General features: G+C 35.2%; 1 long non-coding RNA gene across 1 annotated transcript; it reads right to left on the minus strand.

The window, feature by feature from the left end:
* Positions 1-45: 45 nt before the first annotated feature.
* On the minus strand, positions 46-2,380 carry LOC129674004 (uncharacterized). The gene is made up of 3 exons (XR_008719758.1): positions 2,240-2,380; positions 1,987-2,047; positions 46-373 (listed from the first exon to the last, which is right to left on the minus strand). It is a non-coding gene; the product is annotated as an uncharacterized LOC129674004 (long non-coding RNA).
* Between the last annotated feature and the right edge of the window lie 3,370 nt (positions 2,381-5,750).

The raw sequence follows: 5,750 nt of genomic DNA on the forward strand, positions 1-5,750 counted from the left end.
CATTGGTTACATTCATAAGGTTTCTCTCCAGTGTGAGTTCTTTTATGATTTTGGAGATCACTGTCACATGCAAAGTCTTTACCACATTGGTTACATTCATAAGGTTTTTCTCCTGTTTGAGTTCCTTCATGTCTTAGGAGATCACTTTTAGATGCTTTGGCTTTACCACATTGGTTACATTTATGAGGGCTCTCTACATTGTATCCTTTTGAGTCTTAGGACATGACTTTTCTGTGCAAAGGCATTACCATATTGGCTACATTCATAGTGATCTGCACCAGTATGCATACATGTGTGGGGACTACTGTGATGTGCAAAGACTTCATATTGAGTATCTTAAGGGAATTTGTCGGCACAATGATTGTTTTCATACCTGCAAAGATAATTGGCACATATGACAGCTTTTCCACATTCATTACACTAATGGATATTTTTGCCACAGGACTTAATTTTGCAATTTGGATTAAAGGTAAAGAAGAATTACATTTTGAGTTTTCATCATTATTTTTATATTCACGGTGTTCTCCTCTACGGGTTGTTTTGCATATTTGAAAATACCTGTGATGATAAAAATATTTGTTACCTGGCTAACATTTATCATATACTTTCTTCTATGCGATGTTTTACCACATATTTGTAGAAAACTGTAACACCTCAGAGCTTTAACACAATGACTAGATTAATAACTTTCCCCATACTGTGAGCCATACTAAATATGTAAAGATAACTGTGAGTAAAAGAATAATTTGTATATACCTAAAATTATATTTTTTGCAGTGTGATTTTGTGAAAATTCCTAATGAAGGTGAAAAACCAGTTAATTGATGATGGTGTATATTGTGTGCAAGTATGCCAGTATATGTGAATGCTAACTGTTGAGCCAGCAATCAGTTCAGTACTGATGAAATCATAGTATTGTTAGTTCTACAGCTGATCACCTGTCCTATATTTTGTAAACATTTGTCCTTCCTTACTCATTTATTGGAAATAAGAAAGAGCTAATAAGTGATAGCAGAGCACAAAATGAAGGACAGAACTTCTGAGTGAGAGAGGTTTGCTGGGAAGAAGAAAGCAAATGACAGGCCACTCACCAGCATGACAATGAGGTTAACAGATGAACATGAACATTAACAAAGAGGTAGAACTGGCCATGCATTGGGATACTGTGCTAGGTTTGTGTTAGGGAAAAAAGGTGTTCAGAATCTGCCCAGTTAAGTTGCCTAAGCTTTAAAATATTAAAATGCCTTTGTGTCATTATTTGTATTGCTGGCAGCTCTAAATAGCCCATATAAATCATAATAGGTATCAATTTTTAAACATCTACTCAAAATGGGGACTACTATACCTTTTAGTTGTTCTGGGTGGTACATTGTTTCTTTCAATATACATATATTAAAATGACTTCTACTCGCTGTGATACATGATAATATAACTAACTATAAAAAGAATAATAAATGACATGATTTCATGATGCAGTCACACATTTGATTTTTGTTCATCACAGACACATGCTATAGGGGTTATCATTTTTCCACAACAAAATTCTTGACTCTAAAAAATGGCCCTTCTCACAAAACTTAGGCATATTACTACAAGTATATGAGTAACCTCATTTTACTATGGACGAGTTGATTAGTATAATGTTTTGGATATAATTTCATCACCTATTTACTGTGAATACATTTGGCAATATCTGAGTTTTAGTAGACTAAACAAATTTCAGTTTTACCTCATAGTGCTAATGAGTAAACAATTTAATCATTGATCTTGCGTAAGTATGATTTCATTGCATTCTTTCTTAGAGGAGTGCCTTGCAAACACATATCAAACACCTAACATGGAGGTACATGGTTTAGTAACAAATTAGTCATCATCAATAAATATACTTAAAACAGTTCATTTACACTGTCCCTTCTCTTTCAAACTTCCAGAACATATAAAAATTTTCTCAGAATCATATTCATATCAACTTACAATGAAAATTACCTTGCATATCTTCTAGAACTTTGACAATGCTCTTCTATATTATGACTTTCCCAATTGTAGCCTAAAATACAGTAACAGAAAATGTATGATTTATTATTGGAAATAAGACAAAATTTAAGTCGTGTTCTAGGGTCAGTCAAAGCACCATTCACCTCACTCTTCCTCATCATCAAAAGAAATTACAGAAGAACTTAAATAATGAATAAAGAGCTTTCCCTATATTTTAAAAAGTAAAGAAAATTCACTGTCCTACCTATAGCAGTGAGGTTCCTGTAGGTCTCCAGCATTACATCTTTGTAGAGATTCCTCTGGGAAGGATCCAGCAAAGCCCACTCTTCTCGAGTGAAATTCACATGCACATCATTGTAGGTCAATGCTGTCTAAAATATCCACACACATGTAAAACAGAAAGCATGATACTTAGAACACTGGAAATATATCCTTTATTTACAATATTTTCAATGTATTCTGGTGGTTCTTCTACTTAGTTTCTGACATACAAGTTGTAATGTAATCACCAACTCTTTTTAGGAGTAAACTCAATAGTGAGGTTCACCTCTCAAATTTCTGCATCCTTTTAGTAGGATATAGCCTGGCAAGAGAAATGTCAATTAACAGATAAAGAGAGAGAGAGAACAGATCAACAGTACTGAGCCCACATGAGAGAAATAGTATAAAGGATTTCTGATTCTTATAAGAATGGGCAGGCTGAGTGTAATTTCTGATGACTTGAATTCCAAAATCACTCAGGAAACAGACGCTGGTGTATTCCACAGAGCTGGATGGTAGACTGCTCTTTGCAATAAGTTCCAGGACACTCATGAGTACATATTAAGATCCTGAATAATATGCAAAAATTAATCAAACAAGCAAGATAAAAAAACTTAAAGATCTTTCTCAAGTTTCTACAAAGATTTATATATTCATTTGAGTTCTGCATAAATATCTAGAAACCTGAAGTGCCTCATTTTAAAATGTAATATTAATGTGATCTTTTAAAAATGGTCCTCCCCTATCAGTGGACTTGGAAAGGGGCAGGGAGGAGACCAGGGAGGGAGTGTGGGGTTGGGGAGGGAATGAGGGAGCGGGATACAGCTGGGACACAGAGTTAACAAAATGTAACTAAAAAGAAAAATAAAATAAAAAAAATGAAATGTATGTTTGAACAATTACAAAAGGAGAGTGAAAACTTTAGCAATTTACATGTTGATCATAAATACTCGCAAAACAAATCCAAGCACACATCAAAGATATACATGATGAACAAATTGGCTTACTCTCAGGCATACAGGGATGGTTCAACATATGAAAATCCATCAAAGTAATCCACTATATAAAGATACTGAAAGACAAAGATCACATGATCATCTCATTACATGAGAAAAAGCCTTTGACAAAGTCTAACACTCCTTCATGTTAAAAGACTTGGAGAAATCAGGCATACAAGGAAGCAGGCACATAATACAATGAAGGCAGTAAAAAACAAGCTGATAGCCAACATCAAATCAGTTGGAGGGAAACTTATAGAAAATCCACTAATATGAGATATAGGACAAGGATGCCTCCCCTCTCCATATCTCTTCAATTGAATCCTTAAGTCCTAGCTAAAGCAATAAGACAACTGCAGGTTATCAAGGAGATACAATTTGGTAAGGAAGAATTCAAAGTATCACTATTTGCAGATGATTTAGTAGTATACCTACGTGACCCAAGAAATTTTACCAGAGAATTCCTACAGTTGATATACACTTTCCACAAAATGGCTGGGAACACAACTAACTAAAAATTTCATTAGTCCTGTATACAAATGAAAAATGGGCTGAGAATGAAATTTGGAAAAAAACACCCTGAACAGTAGCTACAAACAACATGAAGTGAAAGACCTCTATGACTAGTTTCTTTAAAGAAAGAAACTGAAGAAAATATGAAAAGATGGAAAGATCTCCCAAACTCATGGATATATAGGATTAACATAGAAAAACAGCATTCTTTTTTAAAATATTTTATGAATTACAGTTAATTCACTTTGTACCCCCCCCCCCGTAGCACACATCCTCCTCCCCTCCCAAATGCTCCCTTTATCCCCTTTCTCTAAAACAGCATTCTTAAAAAATGGAGTCTACAGGTGCAATCCATTTGCCAACAACATTCCAACACAATTCTTTACAGACCTTGAAAGAGCAAACATTAAATTCAAGTGGAAAAATAAAATACCCTTGATAGCAGTACAATCCTCAATAATTGGAATAATGACACAGAAATAAACCCACACACCTATTGCAACTTTACTTTCAACAAAGAAATCAAAATCATACAATGGAAAAGAGACAGCATCTTCAACAAATGGTAGTAGTGTAACTAGATGTCTACATGTAAAAAAATGAAAATAAACCCTTTGTATCATCCTACAGAAAATCTAGTCTAAGGGTATCTAAGACTTTCACATAAAACCAGAGACTCTAAATCATTCAGAAGACAAGGTGGAGAAAACTCTGGAACTTATTAACACAGGAGAACAACAGCAGCACAGGCTCTGAGATCAACAATTAATAAATGGCATCTCAAGAAACTGAAAAGCTTCTATAAGTCAAAGGACACTATCAATAGAACAAAACAGCAGTCAACAGATTGGGGAAATATCTCCATCAACCACACATCAGACAAAAATGTAATATCCAAAATATACAAAGAAATTAAGAAATTAAACACCAACTAATCAAATAAACCAATTTAAAAATGGGGTTCAGAGCTAAACTGAGAAGTCGCAACTGAGGAATGTCAAATGGCTGAGATTAAGGAAATGATCAAAGTCCTTAGCCATCAGACAAATGGAAATCAAAATGACTCTAAGATTACATCTTACACCCCTCAAATGACTAAGATAAAAAACTCAAGTGACAACACATTCTGGTGAGGATGTGGAGAAAGGGAACTTTCCTCCAGGGCTGATGGGAGTGCAAACTTGTACAACTTCTCTGGTAATCAAACTGGTGCATTTTCAGAAATTTGGGAATAGTTCTACCTCATTACCCAGCTATGTTACTCCAGGGAATACATCCAAAAGATGTTCCATTATAGAATAAGGACAATTGTGCTACTATGTTCACAGCTATTTTGTTCATAATAGCCAGAACTGAGGAATGGATAAAGAACTTTTAGTACACTTACACAATGGAATACTCCTCAGTTATTAAAAATAAGAAATCATGGAAATTGCAGGTAAATGGATTGAACTAGAAAAGATCATCCTGAGAGAGGTAACCAGACACAGAAAAAAACACATTGCTTTTAAGTGAATATTAGACCTATATATAGTACAGGATAATCATACTACAATCCACACACCCAGAGACGCTAAGTAACAAGAAGGTCCATGTGAGGTTGCCAGAATGTCACTCAGAATAGAAAACAGAACAGACAGCAGAAATGGATGAAGAGAGGGAACTGGGCAGAAGTTGGAATGGGGAGGGAAACAAATGTGGGTATCAAATGTGGGGAGAATTGTAGTAGGAGGTGAGAGGGCTCAGAACAAGAAGGGAAACTGAAGGCATTTCTCTTTGGAGTAATTTGACAGGGAAGGTTCCTGATAGGATATGGGTGTGACCCTAGATGATACTCTTAATGGAGGAGCAGGAGAAAAGAGACATGGAAAATGAAGTGACTACCCCCTAGCCAGACAGGACTAGTGGAGAGAGGGAACAACAACTGAACCATAAAACCCATGATCCAAAAATTACCCTGCCTACAAGAAGTTTAGGGATAAT

This window comes from Psammomys obesus, unplaced genomic scaffold (genome assembly GCF_907164565.1).
Source record: "Psammomys obesus unplaced genomic scaffold, mPsaObe1.curated_primary_1811, whole genome shotgun sequence".
NCBI classification, from domain to species: domain Eukaryota; kingdom Metazoa; phylum Chordata; class Mammalia; order Rodentia; family Muridae; genus Psammomys; species Psammomys obesus.